Consider the following 17,480-nt stretch of genomic DNA (forward strand, 5'->3'; position numbering starts at 1 on the left):
TTCCACTTGGCATTTTGTACTTAATAGCCCTTACTCCACTTGTCAGGGATCCAGTGTGGGGGTTCTGTCAGTTCCTGAGTTTATCATTCTAATTATGCATTCTGAAACTGGAGTTATCACTACAGGATGAGTTCAGGGCCCCACTGGACCCACCGTGAGCTGAACTCACTAAGAGTAAGACTAAGACTCCATTAGTGACCTGACCTCCATATGACCCCACTCTGACTGGGAGGCCACAGTGATGTTTTGGGTATCCTGGAATTAGTGTCAGTTCAGAGCCAAAAGTCTGATTATTTCCTTTTCCCCAATGAATAGTTACTTTCATAAAAGTCTATAGATGGCTTTGGGGAAGAATGGGAGAAAGATTAACAGTATAAATTTTTGGCAGTGTAGTGGGGTCTTTCCTCAAAGGGACCAGGCCTATTCTTCATTCAAGGGGTTGTAAAGTATTATAATGAAATATGCAAAGACCTAGAGATAGAAAACCAAAAGGGAAGAACATGGTCTGCATTTCTCAAGCTGAAAGAACTGAAGAAAAAATTCAAGCCTCGAGTTGCAGTATTGAAGGATTCTATGGGGAAAATATTAAACGAAATAGGAAGCATCAAAAGAAGATGGGAAGAACAAACAGAGTCACTGTACCAAAAAGAATTGGCTGATGTTCAGCCATTTCCGGAGGTGGCATATGATCAAGAACCAATGGTAATGAAGGGAGAGGTCCAAGCTGCTCTGAAGGCATTGGTGAAAAACAAGGCTGCAGCAATTGACAGAATACCAATTGAGATATTTCAACAAACAGATGCAGCACTGGAAGTGCTTACTCGTCTATGCCAAGAAATTTAGCTGTCTGGCCACCAGCTAGAAGAGATCCATATTTGTACTCATTCCAAAGAAAGTAGATCCAACGGAATCCAGAAATTATCAAACAATATCGCTAATATCACACACAAGTAAAATCTTGCTAAACAGCATTTAAAGGTGGCTGCAGCAGTACATCAGACGTGGAACTTCTAGAAATTGAAGACAGATTCAGAAGAGGATGTGGAACCAGGGATATCATTGCTGATGTCAGATGGATCCTGGCTGAAAGCAGAGAATACGAGACAGGTGTTTACCTGTGTTTTATTGTCTTTGCAAAGGCATTTGACTGTGTGGATCATAACAAATTATGGATAACATTTCAAAGAATGGGAATTCCAGGACACCTGATGCTCATGAGGAACCTGTACATAGACAGTTGTTCAGACAGAACTAGGGGATACTGCGTGGTTTAAAGTCAATATAGGTGAGTCAGGATTGTATCCTTTCACCATACTTATTCAATCTGTATGCTGAGCAAATAATTCGAGAAGCTTGACTATGTGAAGAAAAAACAGGGCATCAGGATTGGAGGAAGACTCATTAACAACCTGCTATATGCAGATGACACCACTTTGCTTGCCAAAAGTGAAGTCTTGAAGCACTTACTGTTGAAGATCAAAGACCACAGACTTCAGTATGGATTACCGCTTCACATAACCAAACCAAACCAAACCCAGTGCCATTGAGTCGGTTCCGACTCCTAGCGACCCTATAGGACAGAGTAGAACTGCCCCATAGGGTTTCCAAGGAGCGCCTGGCAGATTCAAACTGCTGACCCTTTGGTTAGCAGCCGTAGCACTTAACCCGTACGCCACCAAGGTTTTTTTTTTTTTTTTTTTTAAAGAAAACATAAATCCTCACAACTGGACCAATAAGCAACATCATGATAAAAGGGAGAACAGATTGAAGTTGTCAAGGATTTCATTTTACTTGGATCCACAGTCAACACCCATGGAAGCAGCAGTCAAGAAATCAAATGATTTGCATTGAGCAAATTTGCTGCAGAAGACCTCTTTAAAGTGTTAAAAAGCAAAGATGTCACTTTAAGGACTAAGTTGTACCTGACCCAAGCCATGGTGTTTTCACTTGCCTCATATGCATGCAAAAGCTGGACAATGAATGAGGAAGATGGAAGAAGAAGTGACGCCTTTGAATTAAAAGTGTTGGCAAATAATATTGAATATACCATGCACTGCAGGAAGAATGAACAAATCTGTCTTGGAAGAAGTACAACCAGAATGCTCATTAGAAGTAAGTATGGCAAGACTTTGTCTCATATACTTTGGACATGTTATCAGGAGGGACCAGTCCCTGGAGAAAGACATCATGCTTAGTAGAGGGTCAACAAAAAAGGAAGACCCTCAACGAGATGGATTAACACAGTTACTGCAACGATGAGCTCAAGCATAACAATGATTGTGAGGATGACTTAGGACCAGATGGTGTTTCGTTCTGTAGTACATAGTACTGCAGTTTGGAACCAAATCAATGACACCTAACAACAGCAACGATCAATGGGCACTGGAGGTGCCCTTTGTAATGGTGACTTTTTCTTCCTGGAACATCTGTATCCTGCAGGATGCCTAAGTTGGGAAATGTATACTTTCAGCATATTTCTCCAACTCAGTCCAGATCTGGCAGAATTGGGCAGGTGTGTGTCATAGTTTGTAGTTTAAGACTGTGGCAGTTTTCTTACTTCGTCTGAGTTGATGCTTTTCTTCCGTGTCATTAGTTTTTATTGTTTGGGTTGAAGGTCAGAAGAGAGAGTAAAGCAAAACAACACCTACTCGTTTATCTTCAGCTATAAACTGATTTATATCTTATCCACATGGTCTGACTTTTCTCTTCCTTCCTGTCATAATTTGGAGTATATGCTTATCTAGTTTTAATTCCCCTATTAAACCAACCAAAACCAAACACACTGCTGTTGAGTCGATTCTGAGTCATAGCAGACCTAAAAGGTTTCCAAGGCTGTTAATCTTTATGGAAGCAGACTACCACATCTTTCTCCCCCAGAGTGGCTGGTGAGTTGGAACTGCCAACATTTTGGTTAGCAGCCAACTGCTTTAACCCCCTATTAGTTACATTTATACCCTTAAAAATTATGCTTAAAACATCTTTTTTAATTTATCAACTTGAGAAATAAATCTCTTTTTTGTCTTTCTTATTTTTTTTAGTTGTACTTTAGGTGAAAGTTTACAGAGCAAATTAGTTTCTCATTAAACAATACACAAATTGCTTCTTGACATTGGTTGTCAACCAAACTATGTGCCAACACTCTCCCCTTCTCCACCACGAGTTCCCTGTTTCTATTCATCCAGTTTTCCTGTCCCTTCCTGACTTCTCGTCTTTGGTTTTGGGCTGGTGTAACCATTTAGTCTCATATACATGATTGAACTACAATGCATGTTCTTCACATATGTTATTGTTTGCCCTATAGACCTGTCTAATCTTTAGCTGAAGGATAAACCTCAGGAATGACTTCAGTACTGAGTTAAAAGGGTGTCTGGGGTCCACACTCTTGGGATTTCTCCAGTTTCTTTTTGACCAGCAAGTCTGGTCTTTTTGTGTGTGTGTGTGAATTTGAATTTTCTGCTACATTTTTCTCCCTCTTTGTCCAGGACCGTAAATTTCCTTTGATGAGCATAAGTCCTTAGTTTTTAGACCGTCCTAGTTATCTATCATATCTTCTGGTGTTTGTACATTGTTAATTATGGTTTTTATCCTGTTTGTGCCATATATTAGGGACCCTACCATTGACTTTGGAAACCCTGGTGGTGTAGTGATTAAGAGCAATGGCTACTAAATAAAACATGGGTATTTCTAATCCTTGGAAACCCTGTGGGGCAGTTCTTCTCTGTCCTATAGGGTCACTATGAGGTGGAATCAACTCAACGACAACAGGTTTGGTTTTACCATTGACTCTGTTTCTTCTTCCGTGATCTTTATAGTTTTTGGTTTTAAATTTAGGTCTTTGATCCATTTTGAATTAGTTTTGTGTATGGTGTGAGGCACTTACTAATGAAGATCAAAGACCACACCCTTCAGTATGAATTGCACCTCAACATAAAGAAAACAAAAATCCTCACAACTGGACCAGTGAGCAACATCGTGATAAACGGAGAAATGATTGAAGTTGTTGGGGATTTCATTTTACTTGGATCCACAATCAACAGCCATGGAAGCAGCAGTCAAGAAATCAAAAGACGCATTGCACTGGGTAAATCTGCTGCAAAGGACCTCTTTAAAGTGTTGAAGAGCAAAGATGTCACCTTGAAAACTAAGGTGCACCTGACCCAAGCCATGGTATGTTCAGTCGCATCATATGCGTGTGAAAGCTGAACAGTGAGTAATGAAGACCGAAGAAAAATTGACGCCTTTGAATTGTGGTGTTGGCGAAGAATATTGAGTATACCGTGGACTGCCAAAAGAATGAACAAATCTGTCTTAGAAGAAGTACAACCAGAATGCTTCTTAGAAGCAAGGATGGCAAGACTGAATCTTACATACTTTGGACATGTTAGGAGGGATCAGTCCCTGGAGAAGGACATCATGCTTGGCAAAGTACAGGATCAGCAGAAAAGAGGAAGACCCTCAGTGAGGTGGATTGACACAGTGGCTGCAACAATGAGCTCAAGCATAACAAGGATTGTAAGGATGGCGCAGAACCGGGCAGTGTTTTGTTCTGTTGTGCATAGGGTTGCTATGAGTTGGAGCCAACTCGACGGCACCTAACAACAACAACAACAATGGTGTGAGCTATGGGTCGTGTTTCATTTTTTTACAGATGGACATCCAGTTTGGCCAACACCATTTCTTAAAAAGGCTGTCTTTTCCCCACTTAACGGGCTTTGTTCTTGTTATTATTGTTAGGCCACACTGTCTTAGTCTGGAAGCTCTCCTGAAACCTGTTCACCAGGAGGAACACACAAGCCACCACAGTATGACAAACTAACAGACACCTGGAATGGACTTTAGGCCTTTGTCAAAGATCAGATGGTCATAGGTAGATGAATTTACACCTGGATTCTCAATTCTGTTCCATTGGTCAATGCGTCTGTGGTCGTACCAGTACCAGGCTGTTTTGACTACCATAGCTGTATAGTATGTGCTGAGTTCAGGTAGTCGGAGGCCTCCTACTTCGTTCTTCTTCACTAATGCTTTACATATCTTCTTCCCTTTCCATACAAAGTTAATGATTAGTTTTTCCATCTTGTTAAAGAATGCTGTTGATATTTGGATAGGGATTGCATTGTATTTGTAGATTGATATAGGGTCACTATGAGTTGGAATCTACTCAGTGGTAGCGGGTTTGCTTTTTTTGGTTTCTGGGTAGAACTGATATTTTGACAATGTTTAGTCCACCTATCCATGAGCATGGTATGTTTTTCCATTTATGTAGGCTTCTTGCAGTAGTGTTTTGTAGTTTTTCTTGTATAGGTCTTTTGTATCCTGGTTAGATTTACTCCTAAGTATTTTATTTTTTTAGGGGCTGTTACAAATAGTATTGCTTTTCTGATTTCTTTTTCACAGTTCTCTTTGTTGGTGTATAGAAATCCAACTGATTTTTGTATGTTTATTTTGTATCCTGCTACTCTGCTGAATCTTTCTAGTAGTTTTAGTCATTTTCTTGTGGAATCTTTAGAATTCTCTATGCATGGTATCTTATCATCCATGAACAGATATAGTTTTACTTCTTCCTTCCCAATTTGTACGCCCTTTATTTCTTTTTCTTACCTTGTTGCTCTAGCTAGGACTTCCAGCACAATATTAAATAGGAGTATTGACAAGGAGCATCCTTGTCTCATTTCTGTTCTCTTGGGAAATGGTTTCAGCCTCTCTCCATTAAGAACGATGTTGGTGCTTGCTTTGGCAGCACATATGCTAAAATTGGAACAATACAGAGAAGATTAGCATGGCCCCTGTGCAAGGATGACATGCAAATTCGTGAAGTGTTCCATATTTTTAGACCACTATTATAAGAACTCGAGAAAAGGTTTACACACAGAAGAAAACATTTCTTTGATGGTTACGAGGTTGGGGAGGGAGGGAGGGGGTATTCATTAATTAGATCATAGACAAGAATTATTTTAGGTAAAGGGAAGGACAACACACAATACAGGGGAAGTCAGCACAACTGGACTAATCCAATAGCTAAGAAGTTTCCTGAATACAATGAAACAAACACTTCAAGGGATCCCACAGGACTGGGGAAGGTAGTGACAGAACACTGAGGAACCAGGGCTCCTCCCGTTGCGACCAGGGTTCCTGTAGTCATATCTGGGGCTCACGACCCCTTGATTCAGATGGGTGACATAATAGGCTATATTAAATTGGTTTAGGATGTCATTTCTCTTCCCAGATTGAATGATCGGGGTTGAAAGGTCTGAGTTAAGCAACAGGAGCACTGGTTTCCTGTAGACGTTGTTGCTGTAGGACTAGGACAGACAGTCTGGATGGCCATCCCCAGGCAACCCTCCCCTCAAGTTACAGGGAAAGAGCATCTCTACCTATGGGAGGTAAGGGGAGGGGGGATTGTTAATGTTCTCTTTCTCTTTCTCCAGATTATCTCACAGTGACGGACATGCCCCTCATCAATGGAACCCCATGAAACAGCTGTTTGCTAAAGCTGCTAATCAGACCAACTGCTGGCTCTGTCAGCATTTGAACTAAGATGAAGAGCCACCTCTTCACATGCATGATTCCAGCCAATTTATCTATTTAGTGCCCCACACTGACCAACTGTTTGTATGACCTGGTGTACCAAGGAGATCATTTGATAAACAAATATGGTTGACTCCACCAATCCTGGGAAACATCTTTTTAAGTGTAAGGACTGCCTGTGGGGAGCTCCCCTACTTTGGAGAGGAATTTCTCTATGTTGAAAACTTGAATAGCACGGCCAAATTTGGGGTAAGTTCCCCAAAACTATTGTAATCAAATGATATGGTTTGACTCTGAGGACAGTAGTTTTGAGCCTGAGTTTAATGTTACTTGGTACCTGGGTGAACTTGCAGAATGTGATCAGGTGGTCCAATGTGCAGTGACTGACTCCAACTGTTGGAGCATGGAAGAGACCAGCACTTGTTATATGACTGAAGTATGGAACACCATGAGCATTCCCCTTGGGCCAGAGACTAATGCAGTTGCTTGGATGGACACCAAGTCCGCATTAACCTGGTCTGGTAATGGTGATACTTTGTTCAATTGCACCTACAAAAGAAAGAGCCTTTTGAACCACGTGATGGTTAAGGTTGTGTGTCAACTTGGCTGGACCACGATTCTCAGTGGTTTGGCAATTATGTAATGATGTAGTTACCTCCATTTTGTGATATAATCATCTCCATTCACACACAGAGTATTTCAGTGTTTTTCCTTCTCTAGCTGACAAAGCCTAAGACTTTTGGTAACCGAGAGTGATTCTAGAGAAACAAAATTGATTGTAAGGTTGAGTTTTCTAAATTAGTTCTCAAGTCTGTTTAGTCTTAAAGATATTGATGACTCGGGTTCCAGTAGTAAAAATGGCCCTGCTAATCCATGGCTAGAGGCGGCAAGAGAAATACCGAAAAAAATCACAACAATAGATGAAGTACTGGTGAGAGGCAAGTCTCTGGGTTATCACATGCTTGATGCTTTCCTATAATTTTGTCAGAATGAGAAGTATAAGGAAGCTGGTTGATTGGTCCTACTGTCAGTAGAAAAATTGATGAAAAAAAGAGATGAACTCAGGGCTTCAGAGTCACAGCTTAAGCACTGTGTAAATGACCGCAAAGTTGCCACTTGTACCCTGAAAGGAAGCCTTATTTCTTGTAGTAACATAGCTGATATTGCCAAAAACCAAACCTAGAGTCTTACCATAAGCTGAATTACAAGTGAATTTTCAACCTCGAATGATGTCTGAAGTTAAAGTGAGGGCATTAATTGGGAAGAAATGGGATCCTGAAACTTGGGATGGGGACATTTTGGCAAATAATCAGGAAGCTGGGGACATTGAGCCCCTAAATTCCATTGAATCACTCCTGTCCTGACAACATAACCAGCCAGTCCTCTCACTCCCATCTGAAGAGATTACTCCATCTTTGCTAAACCACCCTCCTGAGTAAAACCATTAGCCTTTCCATGCCTCGCCTGATGAGATTAATCTAACTGTGTCTGAAGAGCCTTTGCCTGACAAATCACTTGGGGAGGTATCTGAATCATTGCCTGGGGATCAGGGAGATGCCTTACAAAACACTGTTGAGTGTTCTCAGAACACATCCCCATCACCCATTTTTGCTTCTAGAGCAATCACTAAACTTAAGTCCCAGTGAGCCCCAAAAGGTGAAGCACAAAGTGTGACACAAAATGAAGTACACTACACTCTAAAGGAACTGCTTGACTCTTCTAATATGTACGAACAAACCTGGGGTATATGCATGGGAGTGTCTATTAAGGATGTGGGATAGTGGTGCAAGGAATATAAAGTTGGATCAGCCTGAGTTTATTGATATGGACCCACTAAGCAGAGATCCTTCATTCAGTGTTTCAGCTTGAGAGATCAGGAAAGAATCTAATAGTTTATTTTGTTGTTTTACTGAAGCATGGGTTACGTGGTGGCCTACACTAAATCAAGCTGGAGTACTAGACCTGCCTTGGTATACTATAGAAGAAGGTATCCAAAGGCTTAAGCGAATTGGCATGTTAGAGTGGATTTATCAGGTTAGACCCACAGATCCACACATGGAGTGCCCAGAGGACACACCTTTTGCCACAACTGTGAGAAACAAATTTGTGAAAGGAACCCCAGCATCCTTGAGAACTACTATGATTGCTATTTTATGTAAGTCAGATTTGACAGTGGAAACTGCCCTAACTGAATTAAGACATCTAACTACAATGGGGCTGATTGGATCCCATGGTGGTAGGGGCCAAGTGGCGGCACTCAACTGACAAAGACAAGGTGGGCATGGTTACCATAATGGACAGCAGAGTGAAAGCAGTGATCAGAATAGTTGGACTCGTATAGACTTCTGGTGTTGGCCACTTAGTCTTGGTGTCCCTAGGACACTAGGGACTGTCACTAGGAGTGAAATAGATTGGAAATCTACTCAATATTTACTTGACCTGTATGAGCAGAAGAATTATAGTCCAGTGAATGCCATTCTAATGTGAATCACCAGAATAGAGAGTTACGGCCCCTCAATCAATTCCCAGACATGAGTGAGTTTACAGACTTACAACCCCTTGAATGAAGTGGAGGCCGGGCCCCCTTGAGGAAGGACCCCACTACACTGCCAAAGTTTTATTCTGTTAATCTTTCTAACATTCTTCCCCAAAGGGATCTACAGCCTTTTATGAGAGTAACTATTCATTGGGGAAAAGAAAATGATCAGACTTTTCAGGGATTACTGGCTCTGAACTGACACTAATTCCAGGAGACACAAAACATCACCGTGGCCTACCAGTCAGAGTGGGGGTACATGGAAGTCGGGTTACTAATGGAGTCTTCGCTCAGGTTCAGCTCACAGTGGGTCCAGCGGGCCCCTGAACTCATCCTGTAGTGATTACCCCAGTTCCAGAATAGATATACTCAGCAGGTGGCAGAACCCACACATTGGGTCCCTGACTGTGGTAGGAAAAGCCAAGTGGAGGCTATTAGAACTAGAAAAATAGTAAACCAAAAGCAGTACCTCATTCCTGGAGGGATTGCTAAGATTACTGCCACCATCAAGGACTTGAAGAATCCAGGGGAGGTGACACCCACCACATCCTCATTCAACTCACCTCTTTGGCCTATGCAAAAAGCAGATGCATCTTGGACAATGAGAGTGGATTATTGTAAACTTAACCAGGTGGTGACTCCAATCACAGCTGCTTTTCCCGATGTGGTTTCATTGATTGAGCGTATTAATACATCTCCTGTACCTGGCATGAAGCTGCTAACCTGGCCAATGCCTTTTTCTCAATTCCAATTTCGAAGGAACACCAGAAGCAGTTTGTCTTCAGCTGGCAAGCCCAGCAGTAAACCTTCAGTGTCCTACCTCAGAGGCATATCAACTGTCTGGGCCTGTGTCATAATTTAGTCTGCAGGGACCTCGGTCTCCTTTCCCATCTACAAGAAGTCACACTGGTCTGTTACATGGATGACATTATGCTGATTATCATAATAAGTAAGGAAGAAGTGTCAGTGACTCTGGAGTTACTGTTAAAGCATTTGTACGCTAAAAAACCCATTGCCGTCAAATCAGTTCTGATACTCTGACAAAAATTCAGGTGCCTTCCACCTCAGTGAAAATCTAAGGATCCAGTGTTGTGGGTGATGTCAAGATATTCCTTTTAAAGAGAAATATAAGTTTTTCAGTCTGGCCCTTCCCTCAACTAAAAAAGAGGCACAATGCCTTATGGGTGTGCTATTCTGGCCTGTTTCTCTAGTGATCTGAAAAGCTGCTAGTTTTGAGTGAGGCCCAGAACAAGAGAAGGCTCTGTAATAGGTTCAGGCTGCCATGGAAGCTGCTCCGCCACTTGGGCCATATGATCCAGCTGATCCAGTAGAGTGTCAGTGGCAGATAGAGATGCTATTTGGAGCCTTTTGCAGGCCCCTGTTGGTGAATCAAAGCACAGACCCTTAGAATTTTGGAGCAAAGTCCTGCCATACTCTGCAAATAACTACTCTCCTTTTGAGGAACAGCTTTTGGCTTTCTACTGGGCCTTAGTAGAGATTGATGCTTAACCTTGGGCCACAAAGTCATCATGCAGCCTGAGCTTCCCATCATGAACTGGGTGTTCTATGACCCACAGAGCCATAAAATCAAACATGCACAGCAGCACTCCATCATTAAATGGAAGTGGTATATACAATATTGGGCCCAAGGAGGACCTGAAGTAAGTTGCGTGAGGAAGTGACCCAAATGTCCATGTTCTCCACTCCTGTCACATTACCTGCCCTCTCCCAATCTTCACCTGTGGCCTCATGGAGAGTTCCTCATGATCAGTTGACTAAGGAAGAGCAAACTTGTTCTTGGTTTACAGCTGGTTCTGTGTGATGTGTAGGCACCACTTGAAAGTGGGCAGGGGCAGCACTACAGCCCCTTTTAGGACTCCCCTGAAGGACAGTGGTGAAGGAAAATCCTTTCAATGAGCAGAATTTCAAGCAGTGCACCTAGTTGTTCACGTTGCTTGGTAGGAGAAATGGCCAGATGTGCGACTGTATACTGATTCATGGGTTGTGGCCAGTGATTTGGCTGGATGGTCAGGGACTTGGAAGGAACATAATTGGAAATTGGAGACAAAGAGATATGGGGAAGAGGTATGGGGATAGACCTCTCTGAATGGGCCAAAGACATGAAGATATTTGTCTCATGTGAATGCTCACCAAAGGGTGACCTTGGCAGAGGAGGATTTTAACAATCAAGTGGATAGGATGACGTGTTCTGTGGAAACCAGTCATTCTCTTTCTCTAGCCACTCTTGTCATTGCCAGTGGGCTTACGAACAAAGTAGCCATGACGGCAGGGATGAAGGTTATGCCTGGGCTCAGCAACACAGACTTGGACGCAGCAAGGCTAACTTGGCTACAGCCACTGCTGAGTGCCCAATCTGCCAGCAGCAGAAACCAACACTGAGTCTTCAATATGGCATCATTCCTCAAGGTGATCAGCCAGCAACCTGGTGTCAGGTTGATTACATTTGTCAACTTTCATCATGGAAATGGCAGCATTTTGTTCTTACTGGAATAGACACTTACTCTGGATACAGATTTGCCTTCCCTGCATGCAGTGCTTCTGCCAAAACTGCTATCTGTGGACTTCCAGAATGCCTTATCCACCGTCATGGTATCTCACACAGCATCACCTCAGATCAAGGTACTCACTTCACAGCAAATGAAGTGCAGCAGTGGTCCCAAGCTCATGGAATTCACTGTTCTTACCATGTTCCCTATCATCCTGAAGCACCTGGCCTGACAGAATGATGGAATGGCCTTCTAAAGGCACAATTATTGCACCAGCTAGGTGGCAGTACCTTGCAGGGTTGCAAATACCTTTTTTCAACAACGTAAATGGCACCATTACATGTGGACCTCGCCAGGTGGAATATACAGGAATCATATCAACTACATCTGTGGAAAGAGATGATGGAAAAGCTCGATATCATCAATCAGAACAAGATCAGGGGTCAACTGTGGCACAGACCATCAGTTGCTCATATGCAAATTCAAGTTGAAGCTGAAAAAAAAAATTAGAACAAGTCCCTAAGAGCCAAAGTATGACCTTGAGTATATCCCACCTGAATTTAGAGACCATCTCAAGAATAGACTTGATACTTTGAACACTAATGACTAAAGACCAGACAAGTTGTGGAATGATATCAAGGACATCATATATGAAGAAAGCAAGAGGTCATTAAAAAGGCAGGAAAGAAAGAAAAGAACAAAATGGATGTCCGAAGAGACTCTGAAACTTGCTCTTGAACGTCGAGCAGCTATAGCGAAAGGAAGAAATGATGAAGTAAAAGAGCTGAACAGAAGGTTTCAAGGGGCAGCTCGAGAAGACAAAGTAAAGTTTTATAATGATGTGCAAAGATCTGGAGGTAGAAAATCAAAAGGGAAGAACACGCTTAGCATTTTTCAAGCTGGAAGATCTGAGGAAAATATTCGAGCCTCAAGTTGCAATATTGAAGGATTCTATAGGGAAAATGTTGAACAATGCAGGAAGCATCAAAAGAAGATGGAAAGAATACAGAGTCACTCTATGAAAAAGAATTGGTTGACATTCACTTATTTCAGGAGGTAGCATATAATCTGGAACTGATGGTACTGAAGGAGGAGGTCCAAGCTGCATTGAAAGCACTGGCGAAAAACAAGGCTCCAGGAAATGATGCAATGCCAGTTGAGATGTTTCAACAAACAGATGCAGTGCTGGAAGTGCTCGCTTGCCAAGAAGTTTGGAGACAGCTACCTGGCCAACCGACTGGAAGAGATCTATATTCATGCCCATTCCAAAGAAAGGTGATCCAAGGGAATCAGAACATTATTAAACAATATCATATGCAAGTAAAATTTTGCTGAAGAGAATTCTAAAACGGTTGCAAAAGTACGCTGACAGGGAACTTACAGAAATTCAAACTGGATTCACAAGAGAACATGGAATGAGGGCTATCAATTCTGATGTCAGGTGGATCCTGGCTGAAAGCAGAGAATACCAGAAAGATGTTTACCTGTGTTTATTGATTATGCTAAGGCATTCGACTGTGTGGATCATAATTATGGAGAACATTGCAAAGAAGGAGAATTCCAAAACACTTGTGTTCATGAGGAACCTGTACATAGATCAAGGGGCAGTCATTTGAACAAAACAAGGGATACCACATTGTTTAAAGTCAGAAAAGGTGTGTCAGGGTTTTTATCGTTTCATCATACTTACTCAGTCTGTACACTGAGCAAATAATCCAAGAAGCTGGACTATATGAAGAAGAATGTGGCATCAGGACTGGAGGAAGACTCATTAACAACCTGTGTTATACAAGTGACACAGCTTTGCTCGCTGAAAGTGAAAAGGACTTGAAGCACTTACTGATGAAGATCAAAGACTACCTCAGCATAAAGAAAACAAAAATCCTCACAGCTGGACCAATAAGCAACATCATGATAAACAGAGAAAAGATTGGAGTTGCCAAGGATTTCACTTTACTTGGATTGACCGTCAACACCTGTGGAAGCAGCAGTCAAGAAATCAAATGAGTCATTGCTTTGGGCAAATCTGCTACAAAAGACCTCTTTAAAGTGTTAAAAAGCAAAGATGTCACCTTGAAGATTAAGGTGTACCTGACCGAAGGCATGGTATGTTCAGTTGCTTCATAGGCATGGGAAGGCTGGATGATGAATAAGGAAAAATGAAGAATTGATGGCTTTGAATTGGCAAAGAATATTGAATATACCATGGACTTCCAAAAGAAGGAACAAGTCTGCCTTGGAGGAAGTACAATGAGAATGCTTCTCAGAAGCAAGGATGTCAAGACTTCATCTCACTAGAAGGACCCTGGAGGTCATGGTCCACAGACTTTCTGTTAGCAAAAGACTGGAACCATTCCCAAAGCCAACTCTTCAGACAGGGATTGGACTGGACTATAAGATAGAAAATGATACTGGTGAGGAGTGAGCTTCTTGGTTCAAGTAGACACATGAGACTATGTGGGCAGCTCCTGTCTGGATTGGAGATGAGAAGGCAGAGGGGGACACAGCTGGCTGAATGGACATGGGAGCACAGGGTGGAGAGAAGGAGTGTGCTGTCTCATTAGGGGGAGAGCAACTAGGAGTATATAGCAAGGTGTACATAAATTTTTGTATGAGAGACTTGATTTGTAAACTTTCACTTAAAGCACAATAAAAATAAAAAATAATTTTAAAAAAGACTGTGTCTCATATACTTTGGACATGCTATCAGGAGGGATCAGCCCCTGGATAATAACATCGTGCTTGGTAAAGTAGAGGGTTAGCAAAAAAGAGGAAGACCCTCGATGAGATTGGTTGACACTATGTCTCCAACGATGGGCTCAAGCATAACAGCAATTGTGAGGATGGTGCAGGATTGGGCAGGGTTTCATTCTGTGGTGCATAGGGTCTCTATGGGTGGGAACTGACTCAACGGCACCTAATAACAGGAGCAACAACAACAAACATCCATCTGGTATTCTCTGCTTTCAGCGAAGATCCCTCTGACATCAGCAATTATATCCCTTGTTCCATGTCTTCTGAATCTGGCTTGAATTTCTGCAAGTTCCCTACCAATGTACTGCTACAACCATTTTTGAATTCTCTTCAGCAAAATTTTACTTGTGTGTGATACTAATGATACTGTTTAATAATGTTTTCATTCCCTTGGATCACCTTTCTTTGGGATGGGCATGAATATAGAGCTCTTCCAGTCGGTTGGCCAGGTAGCTGTCTCCGAATTTCTTGGCATAGACAAGTGAGCGCTTCCAGCACTGCATCTGATTGTTGAAACATCTCAATTGATATTTCATCAGTTCCTGGAGCCTTGTTTTTTGCCAGTGCCTTCAGTGCGTCTTGGATCTCTTCCTTCAATATCGTTGGTTCCTGATTATATGATACCTCCTGAAATGGGTGAACGTCGACCAGTTCTTTTTTGTACAGTGACTACTGTGTATTCCTTCCATCTTCTTTTGATGCTTCTTGCATTGTTTAATATTTTCGCCATAAAATCCTTCAGTTTTGCAGCTCAAGGCTTGATTTTTTTCCTCAGTTCTTTCAGCTTGAGAAATGCTGAGTGCGTTCTTCCCTTTTCGTTTTCTAACTCCAGGTCTTTGCATATTTCGTCATGATACTTTGTCTTCTCAAGCCACTCTTTGAAATCTTCTGTTAAGTTCTTTTACTTCATCATTTCTTCCATTCACTTTAGCTACTCTGCATTTAAGAGCAAGTCTCTGAGTCTCTTCTGACATCTGTTTTGGTCTTTCCTTTCTTTGCAGTCTTTTTAATGACCTTTTGTTTTCCTTGTGTATGATATCCTTGATGTTTTCCCATAACTCATCTGGTCTTTAGTCATTAGTGTTCAGAGCATCAAATCTATTCTTGGTATATGGTCTCTACATTCAGGTGGCATATACTGAGGGTTGTACTTTGGTTCTTGTGAACTTGTTTTAGTTTTTTCAGCTTCAACTTGAACTTGCATATGTGCAATTGATGGTCTGCTCTGCAGTGGACCCTCACCTTGTTCATCGTCTCTTTCCACAAATGTACTTGATTTGTTCCTGTGTATTCCACCTGGCAAGGTCCACGTGTACAGTAACCATTTATGTTGTTGAAAAAAGGTATGTGCAGTGAAGAAATTGTTGGTCTTACAACATTCTATTTTGTGTTCTCTGGTGTGCTTCCTATCACCGAGGCCACATTTTCCAGCTCCCGATCCTTCTTTATTTCCTGCTTTTGCATTCCAATCACCAGTAATTATCAAGGTATCTTGATTGCATGTTTGGTTAATTTCAGACTGTACAAGTTGATAAAAATCTTCAATTTCTTCGATTTTGGCATTAGTGATGTTGCCTGTAGGCATATGGATATATCCTATCACTGACATTGCTGTAATTCATGTTAGGTCTTAAAATGTTCTTTTGGACAATGGTTGTGATGCCCTCTTTCTTCACTTCATCATTTCTAGCACAGCAGACCATATGATTGCCCAATTCTTAGAGAACCCAACCTAAGAAAAACTACTTATTCTGAAACATATACTGTTCATACAATGTAATTGGAATGGACTTCATTAAATACCATGGGGCGTGGTGCTGTGCTGATGCTCAGATAACTAGAGACATTTGGGGAGATGCCCACTTGTCAGTTAGTTGTAGGTCAAGAGGGCTATCTTAACCTTGGCATTAAGAAATATGGGAATTTTTAGTGTATGTAGAAATCATCTGTATAAGGTCTTTCCTCTGCATTGGTGGGGACAATGTGGTCTATGGTATGTGGTCCCCAGTATCACCAGAGAGGAGAGCATATTACCCTCCCAAATTCTAACCTGGGCTCTTTTGTACATCACAGCCTCCTCTTGCAATGCACCAGGTACTTTCTATCAGGCAGTGTGTATCCTGATCCCTGAAATTGGGGTACGTGAATTAGAAAAAGCAGTACATTACCTGTCTACTACTTTCGTGTCGCTATGCATCAGAATCTACTTGACGGCAACGGGTTACTACTATTGAGAAGGGATTCAGTTATACAATTGACTCGTTGGAATCACTTCAACACAAGATAGTACAATGGCTATTGCCCTCCAAAACCAGAGTGCTGGACATCCTGATGGCACAACTTGGGGGTGCAGGTGCCATGTTGGGAGAAAAGTACTGCTTTTATATCAGTGAATCAGGACATATAATGAATAGCATCAGTGATACAAAGAATGCAGTTCAAATCCTCCGTAAGGGAAAGAAAGACACAGCTCTTTGATCTATTCGTTTGGCCTGGACTGAGTAATGATGGGGTAGCTGGTTTCAATCTCTCCTCCAAGCAAGCCTTATCACCCTACTAGGAGTAGTCCTAGTGGTGACGCTCCTTAAATCCGTCTAAAGATATTAAGCAAATGGCGCATAAATATAACATCCGTTAGCATTGTGCACCGAACCATGGACGTGCAGCTCAATGCCTGAAATGGAAGTTGGGCATACCAAGACATACGACTGCATTGCTTCTTTGTTTTCTTGTGTCCCAGTGGGAATCAGGGGGTGGATTGTTGGGAGATGGTCTACCACACACCCTCTGTACCCCTCCTATCCAGGCTGCCCAGGTAAAGGCCTTGGACCAGGAACATCTGTGATCAGAAGACTAGGAATTGGTTCTCCAACTCTCTCCCAGTGTCTTCTTATCAGGAAAGTCTTTCCCTTGTTCTAGGCACATAGTAACATTTTTCTGTCTCTTGTACATATCCAGGTTCCTTATGGTGCCTGGCCAACCCCACTTCTGTATCTATTCCTGGTAGGAACGGAATGGGGTCTTTCCAGTCTACGGCATGAGAAAAGTATACCTAGGATATCTGCCCTGCTGCACTGGTCATAAAAGGGTGGTGCGGGGGGAGATCCTGCTGGCCATTGGAGACCAGTGCCCTCTAGTGAAGCTGATCTCACTCTGTC

General features: G+C 42.1%; 1 protein-coding gene and 1 non-coding gene across 5 annotated transcripts in view; both read left to right on the forward strand.

Moving 5' to 3' along the window:
* Positions 1-17,480, forward strand: part of SPECC1 (sperm antigen with calponin homology and coiled-coil domains 1) — a 477,242-nt gene that overhangs the window by 37,653 nt on the left and 422,109 nt on the right. The window lies entirely within an intron of this gene.
* Positions 5,722-5,828, forward strand: LOC126063427 (U6 spliceosomal RNA). Its single transcript, XR_007514367.1, has one exon. It is a non-coding gene; the product is annotated as a U6 spliceosomal RNA (small nuclear RNA).

This window comes from Elephas maximus, chromosome 19 (assembly GCF_024166365.1).
Source record: "Elephas maximus indicus isolate mEleMax1 chromosome 19, mEleMax1 primary haplotype, whole genome shotgun sequence".
NCBI classification, from domain to species: Eukaryota; Metazoa; Chordata; class Mammalia; order Proboscidea; family Elephantidae; genus Elephas; species Elephas maximus.